This window comes from Drosophila suzukii (assembly GCF_043229965.1).
Source record: "Drosophila suzukii chromosome 2 unlocalized genomic scaffold, CBGP_Dsuzu_IsoJpt1.0 scf_2c, whole genome shotgun sequence".
Classification (NCBI taxonomy): domain Eukaryota; kingdom Metazoa; phylum Arthropoda; class Insecta; order Diptera; family Drosophilidae; genus Drosophila; species Drosophila suzukii.
The window spans coordinates 18,009,242-18,023,225 of NW_027255896.1; the positions used below are offsets into that span (position 1 = coordinate 18,009,242).

At 34.9% G+C, this 13,984-nt stretch overlaps 1 protein-coding gene across 1 annotated transcript in view; it reads left to right on the forward strand.

The window, feature by feature from the left end:
* The first annotated feature begins 633 nt into the window (after positions 1 to 633).
* Positions 634 to 13,984, forward strand: part of LOC139354143 (protein enabled homolog) — a 295,110-nt gene continuing 281,759 nt past the window's right edge. The window contains exon 1 of the mRNA XM_070998407.1: positions 634 to 721. The gene's annotated coding sequence lies outside the window, so the exon portion shown is untranslated. The remainder of the gene's footprint in view (positions 722 to 13,984) is intronic.

Here is a 13,984-nt window from a genome sequence, read left to right on the forward strand (position 1 = left end):
TCCTTAAGACGTTGTTTTGATGACGGCGATCTGTTGGTTTGCCAGGCACGTCGCATGCGCCTCTTTTCTAGGACTAACCGTTCAATTTGCAGATTAGTTTTGAAGTGGTTGGTTTGCGCGTCCCTGCCTTGTGGTGTTGAAATAGTGGCTGCCTCCACGAATACTTCTTCAAGAGCATCGGTAGAGCAGTCGATGTCCGCTTCGATGTTGAAGTTAGGGGTTAATTTGATGTGTGAGCTTACATACTTTTTATATTTTAACCAGTTGGTTCTGTGCGACGTCAGCCTGAGGGGTGATCTGTGGTTCTTGTGCTTTGAAGAAGAGTTATTAGCACTGGCGAATGGTCTGACGACAGGTCCGAAAGCGCTTTGGCGCTTATTATATTGCGGGGAATGTTTTTTGTGACCGCAAAGTCTATCAGGTCTGGAACTTTCCTGGGGTCTGTTGGCCAGTATGTGGGGCTGCCAGGGGAAACATAGTCTAATTTGTTGTTCGGTTTTATGATTGCATTGTATAATTGCCTTCCTTTGGGAGTCACAAGGCGTGATCCCCAGTGCGTGTGTTTGGCATTATAGTCCCCTGCAGCTATAAAGCGGTCTCCAAGCAAGTTGTAGAAGTCCATGAATTGTCCTTCAGAAATTGTAAAGCGAGGCGGGCAGTAGACAGCGGCTATGGTGAGGTTTCCGTTGCCTGACTGTACTTTGATAGACGTGGCTTGCAGGTAATTAGTTGAAAACCTTTGGTGAAAGTGGTGTTTGATGCGTTCCCTGATTAGGATGCCGGTTCCGCCGTGGGCTTTACCATCTGGATGGTCTGTGCGGTAGAAAGTGTAGCCTCTTATTTGGAAGTTGTATTTGTTTGTGAGGTGCGTCTCTACCAGTAGCATAATGTCGATATGATTTTCATTCAGGAACTGTGTTACTTCAAGGTTGTGCCGTGAAACGCCATTGGCGTTCCACATTGTTATTCGTAGGTTTGCCATCTGATTATTTGGACTGCTTAGCTGCAAGTAGCTGTAACACCATGTTCTGGTTTTGAACCAGTGTTTGCATGGTCGTTTTCATGAATGACATGAGTTCCATCATACTTTGTTGCATGGTGACCATCATAGTTTCCAGAGTGCTTTGCGACTGTTCTTGGATCTGCTGAGCGTTTCCTAGATTAGACTGGAGTGGGTTTTCCTTCCCCGATCGAAGGGCATCGGCGTATGAGAATCCTTTCTGGGTATTTAGTTGACCAAAGGAGGATCTTGCAGCCGTGCCGAAAAATACTTCCGGCGTCGTACGCGAGTAAGTGTATTCTGATGACGCGTTGCTATCACTTTTCGCATGCGGTCCTTCATCTCCTTGTAGACCGGACAGCCCCTGTAGTTTGCCGTGTGGTTACCTTGGCAGTTAACGCATTTTTTCTTTTTGGGGTCTTCTTTGTTGGCAGGGCAGTTAGCCGAATTGTGGAAGTCTCCACAAGCTACACAGACTGTTCGAAGCGAACAGTATGCCCTGGTGTGTCCATACTCCTGACAATTTGTGCATTGCACTGGGCCGTTCCTTTTATGTGGCTCTTCCACGTTAATTCTTCGATGCAATAAGTATTGCAGGTTATAAATGGGGTGCACTTCATTTTTCTTCAAGACTCTGCTGTCTGGCTCCAGCTCGACCCTGAAGAGTGGTTGCGGCTCTTTTTTCCTGTTTATAATGTTACTGACGTTCTTTGCAGAAAACCCTTTTTCCTTGAGAGCATCGATAACGTCCTTGGCGGTTACGTCGGGCTCGATTCCTTTTATTACCACTTGCAGGCCCTTGCTGCTTTTTAGTTGGTACGTGTAGTAGCTTTTCCTAGCTTCCTCCAGGTATTTAGATACTGCTCGGAAATGTTCTTCAGATTTGGTCTGAAGCTTGGTTTCATGGATATCCCCTTTTGTGACCGGAACAACATGAAAGTTTCCGTCTCCGGTCAGCGCAACAATTTTGTTGACCAGGGCGTTCTAGATTTTCTCCCTAATGTAAATTGGTGGGGGCTTAGGTTTCGGTTGGGTCTCCTGAGCCCGTCCTGATTCATTTTCTGCTAGAAGCGCAAATCGATTGCTGTCGGATCTCCCGGGTAATATATCTTCTACTTGGACACGGTTTATTTTTGACTTGTCACCTACCGCGGTGTTCTGCGGGCTAAGCTTACGCTTGATATGGATGTACCGATCTAGTCCGGTCTGTATGGCGGAATTTCTTGATCTTTAAAGGCTGTTTTGAATTCTTCAGATAAAGATTTTATCTCTTTAAATATTTTAGAATTAATGACGAATTGATCGTTATTATTTTGTATTAAATCATCGATTTTATTTTGGACAGTTATGAAATCATCATGATCTGGTGTTCCCGCTATCCATTTCCAAATAGTGCCTATTTCATTAATGACTCTTTTCGATCTACTGGGTATAATTTGGGAGATAAGTATTTGGATAATTTTTAAATCGTGGGATATTTCTCAAAGAAAATTGATGCTGTCGTGACTCTTCAGAAATTCTGTTTCAAGATTAATTATATCTCTATAAAGACTTATATTAGTTATATGAAATAAATCTGCGTATGATTCATAAATAAGAACATCTTTGGTATCCTTGTAAGGAAGGAAATCATGGTTCGTGTAAACCATAATTTCGGATTTGGTTGTAGCTACCAGCAGTAATAAATCAAATCATCTGTATCATTATCTGTAATTTGAAACAAATTATTTTATATTCTTTATGAATCGTACGGTTTCTGATATTTATAATAACTTTATTAGGGAGATTTTCCTTAACTTCTTGTTTTTTGTATCTAGAATTTAGCTTGTTTCTTTCCCCATGTTTCTTTTCGTAAATTACCTCTACTACGTGATAATTCTTATTTTGTCTATCTTTATTGTGGAAATGGAACAGTTTCTCTTGAGCTTGTTGCAATAATTTAGGCATAGCTTCGTGTTTGATTTTATTAAATAGTATGTCAAAAGGTCGTTGGTTGGTTATTGAGTGAATTGTTAAATTATATTTTTGTGCTGCTTTAATAATAATTTCGGAATAATCAACTAAATTAAGCTCATCTTTAATGCAGCGAGCCATTTCTGTTAAAGTAGAGTGTGCCCTTTCTATTTGTCCGTTGGACGTACTATGTCGAGGATCTGCAAAGAATAGAGATATCCCATTTCTTTGAGCAAAGGATTTGAATTGGGATGAAGAGAAACTTGGTTCGTTATCTATCATCAAAGATTTGGCTAATGGAAATTGTTGTAAAATTTCTGAAACTTTATTTTCTATATTTAGTTTGTTAGGGATTTCTTTTGCGACCAAATATTTCGAATAGGAATCTATACAAGTAATGAATATAAGATTTTGGGCGTATTATATGTCAAGATGCAAATTTTCACTTTTTGACCGATAGGAATCTGTACTGGGTGTCTGTTGTATTTATTTTGATTGCAGATTGTGCTATTCTTTATAAATTCCTTAAGCTTTTTGTATAAATTAGGCCAATAATAGAGTCTAGTTATTTGCTTATAATTTTCATCAAGCCCTCTATGAGCTCTACAATGAGTTTCTGTGATAATCACGGATCTGTCTTCAGCGTCTTCGACATCCTGGACAAATGTCTTAGTGTATAAAAATGTATTTATAAAATTGTCTTTAAGTGGTTTTTGAATTCTATTAAAATCTTCCAGAGTACAGTGTACTCCTATTGCTATATTGGGTGGAATATATTCTCTTTATATTGATATTAAATTTTCTGGAGTATCATACTCTATTATATGTCTAGTATTTCCGAATACATTAATCGACTCATGTATTGTATACCTCCCCGTTGCTATTAGCAATTGTTGCTTAAACTGGTTTAAGGGTTTTCGGGTTTCTTGTATAACATTCTCAAAACTACTCTCTGCTGAATGCTGAGTATTTTGATCTGAGACCGATTCATTACTTTCCGTTAAGTTATTAATTTGTATCCTTGATAAAGCGTCCGCAACAACATTTTTTGCTCCTGGCTTATAAATTATTTTGGGTGAATAGCTTACAATAAAAGAATACCATCTTTTCATTTCGATATTTGGATTTTTTTGAGAAATGGAAAATGAAAGAGGTTGGTGATCGGTATAGATCTCAATGTTGTTAACCCCATATAAGTAATTACGAAGGTTTTTAAAAGCCCATACTATGGCTAAAAGTTCCTTTTTATTTGTCGCGTACAATTGTTCAGTTTTGGTTAGAGTTTTTGAAATAAATGTGATTGGTTTTCCTTCCTGAGAAAGAACCGCACCAATTGCTAAGTCAGACGCGTCAGTTGTTAGGGTACATTTTTTATTATAGTCCGGTTGTACTAGTTCTACTTGTGCCATTAAATTTTCTTTGAGCTCGTTAAAAGCTCTTACAGCTGAATCATCAAACTGTATTAAAGTTTTACGTGATGCTTTTTTAGATACTTTATTTAGTTATCTTTGCGTAATTTTGCACAAATTTTCTGTAATATCCTGTAAGGCCTAGGAAGCTTCTAAGCTCTCGAATATTTTTAGGGATCGGATATTTTACTATTGTTGAATTTTTTTCGTGATCGGTTTTGATCACATTGTGAGAAACAACGTAACCGAGAAAGTTTGTTTCTAATTTAAGGATCTTTGATTTTTTAATAGAAAATTTTCATGTTTGCGTTCAGCAAAATTTTAATAATGACAATTAGGTCTTTGTAATGTTGCTCAATTGTTTTTGAAAATATGAATTTGTCATCCATATAAACATGACATGTTTTACCCACTTGTTCTCTCAAAATATCGTCCATCGCTCGTTGGAATATTCTAGGAGCGTTTGTCAAACCGAAAGGCATTCTTAGGAATTCGTATTTCCCATTATTTATTGAAAATGAGGTTTTTTGTATGTCAGGTTCGTTCATGAGAATCTGATGAAATCCAGATTCCAAGTCAATTGTTGAAAAGTATTTGGCTTTTCCGAGATTTGATAAAATCACTGAAGGGTCCTGTATTGGATACCTATCAGGTATAGTATTTTCATTTAGTTTTTTATAGTCAATTACGAGTCTTAGTTTTGGAGTTCCATCTTCATTGAAACCTTTTTTTGGTACCACTAGTACAGGGGAATTATAAGGACTTCTACTTGGCCTTATAATTTCTTCTTTTAGCATTCGACTTATTTCAAAATTTACAAAATCTGAAGCTGATAGAGCATAAAGGTATTGTTTTCTGTAAATGGCCCTATCATTTACGGTGTTTATTTCACCGCGTATATCTGTCCTAAAAGGAATCTGCATATTTATTTTTGAATGCTCTTCATTTATAATATTTAATATTTCATTCTCCAGATCTTTTCTTTGATCTGCAGATGATATTTTTATGTTGTTTATTTTTTGATTGTCGGATAGTTCAACGACGGCGTGTTCAGAATTTTTCAATTCCAAACTTTTATTTTTGTCGGATATTTCAACGACGGCGTGTTCGGAATTTTTAAATTCCAAACTTTTATTTTTGTCGGATATTTCAACGACGGCGTGATCAGGATTTGTATATCCCAAACTAAATTCGCTTTGATTACCCATTTTAGATTCGGGTCTGATTTGTGCCTTTTCATCCAAGTATTTTTAATATAAATTTAAATAAATTTTTAATGGAAGAAGGGTGTTTTCTTCTGTTAAAGAATGTTGGTTTAAATTGTTTCCGTCTTCATTATTTAATTTTTCTTCTATTCCATTATATTAAAAAACTCCCTTAGCTGTATCAATCACAGCTCCAATTTTTTTCAATAGGATATAGCACCCAGTCTAGGCCTTCTATTTCATAAAAATATATCGCGTATCAAAAATAGTTATCATATGATAACATTTAATTATTGAATATCCATTCACTGTGGATACTCTTTTGTATATTAGAAGCTTATTCTTTTTTTTATAAACTCCTGTTCTAATATAACACGAGGTTGCCCCAGTTAATTAATATTTTGAATTTTTTATTTATTTTCGGGCCATTTCTAAGTAAGTAAGGTAAGCCTACTCCTGACTTTTGTCTCCTGAATGTTATTTAGTCTCATCGTCTTGTTAGCCGGTTGGTTAAAAGTTCCAGTTGGTACCCTTTTATTTTGGGCTTGTCCTCGCTGAGTATTCTGGGTCTCAAATTAGTTAGTTTGGTCCCACTTGTTCTGGCTGTAATTATTATTTTTATATTTCTTATAGCTTTGATTGTAGCTGTTGTTAGCCCTGTTCTGAACATGGATAGACTCGTCTACCCCCATTGGTTCTGGCTTATTTTGTGCCTGCCTATAAGTGTTCCACTGATTTTGTTGATTATTATTAAATCTACCCTGGTTCCAAAAATTATTTTTGTTTTGATTATAATAAATATTTTTGTTCTGGTTGTTGTCATGATTAAACCTTAAATTATTATTGTTTCGCTGGTTATTGTAATTGTTGTTGTGTTGTCTTGGCTTGAGGTTAAAATGTGTTTGTCCATTTCCACCAGAGTTTGGCTCACTATGTTTTCTCTGAGTAGTTGAGAAACTATTTGCGAAATGAGCCGACATGTTGTTGCTTTCCAATTCCTGAACTATGACCATTGCGTTTGGTAGGTCAGTTGGATTCATTGAAAAAATAGTACCTGCAATTTGGCCGTTGAGGCCGGTAATGAAAACTCTAAGAGCTGTCATCCTATGTTTCTCATTCATTTCTGCTGTTATCGGTTTGTTTCTACCATAGGTCATAATAGTTTTATTAATTAGTAGAGTTAATTTTCTACCATAATAGGCCATTATGGATAATTTTCCATGAATCAATACACTTAACTCCTGTTCAATAATATGAATTGGACGTTTGTCGCTAAAGACAAAGTCAAGTCTGGCCATTATGGCATCAAAATTTAATACCGTACCGTTATGGGTTAAGGCATCGTTTGCCATTCCCGTTATTTTGTTTCTTAATATTGATAGGGCAGAATAAAATCTTTCACTCCCTCTGGCATATTGCCCCATGGCTATTTCAGCCGATTCTCTCCAGCTTACATATTTATCTTCTTCTCCTTTATATTCCCTAACAGATTTGATGATCTCATAAGATGTGTGTTTGGATTTATAATCTCTATCCGATAATTTTCAACCGTTTTAATTTTATGAGAAAGCTGCGATCTTAAGTTAACGATCTCTTCCTTTAATGGATTCAATTCAAAATTTACAATTTGTTTAATTAAATCTCCTACACTTAACATGGTATTGTTTGTAATCGCCTGATGATGTTCTTGAGGCGAACTTATGTGAAGTCTTTTATTTGCTCCGTTCTGGCTTGTTGAAGGTTCTGACATTTTGAGAATATTTTCGAAATCAGAAATTAATTCTTCCACTTTGTATAATTATATTTCTTTTTTACAAATTTCTTATTAAATAATAATAATAATAAAAAAAATGATTATATCGCTCACGAATCGTCCTCCTCATTTTTCTTGTCGTTGTTTTTGGGGTTGTCGTTTTTCTTGGATGGTGATCCTGCTTGGGGTCGTCCTTCCTTTTTTTGTATCTTGGGGTCTTCCTTCTTTCTTCGGGTTTTTAAATTGATGTCTTTCTTCTTTCTTCAGTGTTTATTTCTTGGCGAGGGATTGCCCTTCAGCCTTTATTCTTTAAATGTCTTTTTGTTGATGATTTCGAAGATTTGTTTGCAATATTTTTTTTAATTAAATTGTCTTTTACAATGGTTATTTGTTTCGATGAATTTTGTTGTCACTTTTGAAATTTTTTATTTTGTCCGAGCAGTGAATTTATGTTACGAACACTATTTTGTAATTTGCGATTTTAAGGGGATTATTCCATTAATTATTTTCTACCTTATTATTTTTTGATCAACACAAACTTTTTACTTTTGTTAGAGTTTAAGGGGATTATTGCATTTATTAATTTCCACCTTATTTTTATCAACACAGGCTTTATATATTCGTCGGTTGTATCGGGTTGTTGGCCGCGCAAAATTCCTTTTTCACTTTTAAACTTTTTTGGGGTTTATTTAAAAGCTTTGCTTTAGAATTTTTTAATCACACGGCCCCACGTTGGGCCCCAATTAAGTTTCTCACTAGTGAATTGATTAAAAAAATTTATTTTTATTTTTAACAATCACTTATTCACTATTACAATTTTACAATAGGTCGAACTTATTTCATTTACTGCTCTTGTATTTATTCTCGAATTATTGTTCTGCTTGATTCGGATCTCAAAAACGGACTGCCTGCTCTCTAGTTCAATGATCAATAATCAAACCTCGGCTTAAGAGATTTTATCCCCAAAAATTGATAAAGAGAATGACTCAAGAGAGTCGGAAAAATAGGATGATGCAATTTGCCAATTAAATTCGAAGTCCAATCTTGGCCGAAAATTGGTGTTTACATTAGCGGAGTTTAGGGACCGCTTTGGAGATCTTTTGTTTACGTTAGCGGGCTCGGGACTCGCTTTGGGGATCTTTTGTTTACGTTAGCGGACTCAGGGCTCGCTTGGGGCTCCGATTGTTCACAATATCGGCTTGGATGCTTACAGCATCCGTTTGATTCGGACTGCGTGAAATTGATCTGGGTGGGAATGATTTGGAGGCCTGCTTGGCAGAAATAGCTGAAGACGGATTTATCTCGGGTCTGTCAGAGTTATTTGGAAATTAGCTCTCGGCTCAAAGTTGTTTATAAATTGGGTAAGAGCCCCTAAATAATGTGTCATATATCTTGCATGGCATAAACTTGCACAGTATTTTTTTATGCTTGGAATTTTTTTTCTCGATTTTATATAAGTGTATGTAAGTTATCCAACCCGTGAAACGGTTCCACTTATGGAATTTATAAACAAATTTTTGAATTCAATCTCAGCTATGTTACCCTTGCCTTCAGCGACATTGCCTTTGCCTTTGTTTAAGATTCTGCCTTTGCCTTTGCCATTCACTTCGAGGGCCACGCTTGACCGTCCTGCTAAGATAAATAAACCAATCGTAAAGTAAACACAAGCTTCCGTTCGAAGCCCAAACTTTTCCGTTCAAAGCCCACAGTATTGCGTTCTAAGTTCAGAACATATTGCGTTCCGATTTTCAATCAAATTGCATCGGTCAGCATAATTTCATTTCACAACGAGATGCGACAGTTTCAGCATAAGCTTTTATTTGAAACAAAAATTAAAGTTCTGGAAGCTTAAGAAAAGGAAAGCTTCTGGCCGAGGTTCATTGGATAATTTTTTAGAATTAAGATTCAGTCCTATTTTATCCGAGACCGCGATCGGTTCACAATAAATAAAAAGTGTCTTGTATTAATTCAGTTTAAGAATAAAGGTTTATCACCCAAGTTTTAAAAATAAAAAATAAATTTTTTAATTCATCTAGTAACGACAAATTTAATTGGCGCCCAACGTGGGGCCGCGTTAATTAAAAAGTTCCAAAAATTATTTAGTGAAAAATAGGTTAAATATAAACGGAGCTCGCGCGGCCAACAACTCAACGTTTCTAGTGGAGAAATTAAAAAATCCACCAAACATCACAACAAAGTGACAGTGGTCGTTAACAATAATTAAATGGAAATTAATAAATGAAATAATCCATTTAAAGGTGAACTTTAAAAAAAAAGGGGGGACCAAAATCTTACATAAAAAAAATACAAGAACACAAAATAAAGCAAAACCAGAAACGCACTAAACAAAAACAGTTAAACAAACCAGCTCTTACAACAACAACAACAAAATCACAAGTCGCTGAAACAGGAAAAATTAAAGAAGGAAGGAAGGGCATTTTATTGCCAATAATTTCTACTGAGTCCAGGAAGGAAGATCAACCTACAACCTCGCAGAAGGAAGACCCCATCGGGACAGTCTCGTGAGAAATTAATTTTCAATAAAAAAAATTAAATTAAAAATTATAATCTAAGATCACGTCAGATCAATAGCTTTGGTGAAATAAATCTAACCATGGCAACCGGAGGTTCAGCACCAAATTTTTCTGCAGGTAGTATAGCCACAGCAGGCGGCTTAACAGTGGAATTAATAAATAGATTGATAAATGTTCAATTAAATGAAGTGAGCAGGAAAATAGAAGGTTTGGAAGGAAAGTTAGCCACAGATGCAAACACTGTGGAGGATTATAAAATACAAACAATCGACCCAACTATAAAATGCGATACAACACTTGAAGTGGTAAAATCTTTACCAAAATTCACGGGGGAACCAACACAAAACTGCAGAAACTGTAATGAGTCTCTATAAAATTCAAGGTGAAATGATACGAAATAAAATTTTGGGAGCTGCCCATGATGCTCTTACCAATCATGGCACCGTTTTAAACTTTAGAGCAATCTTATCTAGATTGGACTTTATATATAGCGATAAACGACCAATACATATTCTCGAGTCAGAACTAAGTATCCTCAGGCAGGGACGAATGACAGTTACAGAATACTATAATGAAGTCAATAAAAAAATAACACTACTAATAAACAAAACCATAATGACATACGGAAAGGACAGCGTAATTGCCAAAGAAACAAACAAAACAATAAGGAGCAATGCTTTACGAATTTTTATATCTGGGCTAAATGGATCTATCTCAGAAACTCTTTTCTCATTAAATCCACCAGATTTACCCAATGCTTTGGGAAAGGTCCAAGAACTAGAATCAAACAATTTCCGTGCACAATTTGCAAACCGGTTTAATGGATTTAAAAATGAAAATAAATATCAGGGAAACAACTTACGATTTGATCAAAAAAGACAGAACAATAATACTAATTAAAAGGGAAATTATTGGAGTAATAACCAGAATTATAATTGGCCACAAAAGGGACATTTTTGGCAAAACGATAATCATAATAATAATCAAAAGCAACAAGCCGTCGAGCCAATGAATGGACCCATCGATTCAACTCCAGAATAAACCTTGTTATAATCGACAGCCGAATAATATTTGGCAGGCAAATAATAATCGAGGTAGATACAATAATAATTATAATCAAAATAATAATCGATCAAATTACTATCGCGCTAATCAAAATAAAGAGCAAACTCAAGCTCAGAAAAGGGAACCAGAAGGAACAGTAAATCAGCCAGCTAATAAAGTAACCAGATTAAACAATATCAACGAAGATCATTTTTTAGACCAGACCCCTACAGGGAATGCCTTATTTAAATAGGACAGACCGAAAAACCAAGAAGCAGTTAAAGATTTTAATAGATACAGGAGCCACTGCTTGTTATATAAAAAAGGGAATTTTCGAAAATAAAAATGAGTTATCAATATAAAAAAAGGTAACTACAGTTCATGGGTATTCAATTATTAGGTATTACCATATTATAAATATATTTGAAACAAGACAATTATTTTATGAAATCGAAGGATTAGAATCCGATCTGCTAATTGGATTTAATTTATTAAGAAAAATCGGAGCTATAATAAATATAGAAAAGGGAGTCTTGGAATATAAAGGGAAAACAGAAAAGTTAAAATATTATGACAATGAGGAAAAAAATGAAATAAGTTTAATTGAAGAAAATAATATTCTTCCGTTAAAAGAATTTATTATAAAAAAATATTTTGATGAAAAAAATAGCGAAAACACAGATTCATTATTTGTGGAAAATAGTGAAAAAAGCTTGGGAATTCAAAATCCTGAGAGTGCCGACGAAGTAATTACCGTCAAAAATCAAACAAATAAAAATCGTTTGAAATATAAAAATTTCAAGCCCGCCGTCGTTGAGTAATCCGACAAACAACAGATAAACAATAAAGGTACTGATCAATTAGACGGACTAAAGGAAAAAATAGTTCTCTATATTGAAAAAGAGCATTCAAAGATAAAAATGCAAATTCCTTTTAGAACAGACATAAAGGGGGAAATAAATCTTATTCACGACAGGCCAATATACGGGAAACAATATCCGTACGCTTTTTCTGTCACCGACTTTGTGAACAGCGAAATCAGTAGAATGTTAGCAGAGGAAATTATAAGGCCTAGTCGAAGCCCTTATAATTCACCAGTTCTGGTAGTACCAAAGAAAGGAGAAAATCAAGACGGAAGCCGTAAATTAAGACTCGTCATTGACTATAAAAAATTAAATGAAAATACCATACCTGACAGGTACCCAATGTAAGACCCATCAGTAATTCTATCTAATTTGGGAAAAGCAAGATATTTTTCAACAATAGATTTAGAATCAGGTTTTCATCAGATATTAATGAAAGAATCTGATGTAGAAAAAACATCCTTCTCAATAAACAATGGAAAATACGAATTTTTAAGAATGCCATTCGGACTAACAAATGCACCAAGAATTTTTCAGAGAGCAATGGACGACATCCTAAGAGAACAAATAGGGAAAACATGTCATGTCTACATGGACGACATTATAATATTCTCAAACTCGATTGAACATCATTATAAAGACTTAAACAAAATTATAAATATATTATTAAAGGCAAACATGAAAATCTCTTTAGAAAAATTAAAGTTTTTTAAACGTGAAACCAGTTTTCTAGGATACATCGTATCTTATAACGTCATCAAGACACACCCAGAAAAAATTGACACCATAATTCCAAAAAATATTCGGGAACTAAGAAAATTTGTTTTAAATTACGCCTCTATAGCCAAACCTCTAACAAAATATCTTGGAGGTCATAATGGCAAAATTTCAAAAAGAATGTCAACAAAAATGTTAATTCAGCTGGATGACCCAGCTATTAAAGCTTTTAACGAGCTGAAAGAAAATCTCATTGCTCAAGTAGAATTAGTTCAACCGGATTATAATAAAAAATTTACCCTGACCACCGACGCTTCGGACGTCGCAATTGGTGCAGTATTATCTCAAGAAGGTAAACCAATTACTTTTATTTCAAAAACGTTGACTAAAACGGAACAAGTTTATGCAACTAATAAGAAGGAACTTTTAGCCATAGTATGGGCTCTTAAAAATCTAAGAAACTACTTATACGGAGTGATTGGAATTGAAATCCAAACCGATCATCAACCATTATCTTTCGCAATCTCTGATAAAAATCCTAATATTGAAATGAAACGCTGGTACTCCTTCATAGAAAGTTTCACTCCTAAAATCATTTATAAGCCAGGTACAACTAATGTAGTTGCAGACGCCTTATCAAGAATTCAGATCAACAACTTAACTGACAGTAACGAATCGGTCTCAGATCAAATCACTCAGCATTCAGCAGAGAGTAGTTTTGAGAATGTTATACAAGAAACCCGTAAACCCTTCAACCAGTTTAAGCAACAATTGCTATTAGCAACGGGGAGGTATACAATACATGAGTCGATTAATATATTCGAAAATACCAGACATATAATAGAATTTGACACTCCCGAAAATTTGATATCAATCTTAAGAGAATATATTCCTCCTAATTTAACGGTAGGTATTCATTGTACTTTAGAGGACTTTTATGGAATTCAAAAACCACTTAAAGATAATTTTGTGAATAAATTTTTGTATACAAAAATATTTGTCCAAGATGTAGAAACTCCTGAGGACAGAGCACTTATAATCGAAGAAACACATTGCAGAGCACACAGGGGACTTGACGAAAATTATAAACAAATCAGTAGATTGTATTATTGGCCAAACTTACTTACAAAATTAAAAGAATATATAAAAAATTGTAAAATTTGCAATGAAAACAAATATAACAGACACCCAACTAAAATTCCAATTGGAGAAGCCCCAATCCCGAGTAAAGAAGGCGAAAATTTACACATCGACATATATTACGCGCAAAGTCTTACTTTCATAACTTGTATTGACGATTACTCAAAATTTTTAGTAGTAAAAGAAATCCAAAATAAATTAAATATCGAAAACAAAGTAATGGAACTTCTTCAACAATTTCCACAAGCCAAAGTGATAATGACCGATAATGAACCAAGCTTTACCTCGGCCCAATTTAAATCTTTTGCACAAAGGTGCGGTTTAACTTTACATTACGCAGACCCGAGGCACAGTACCTCAAACGGA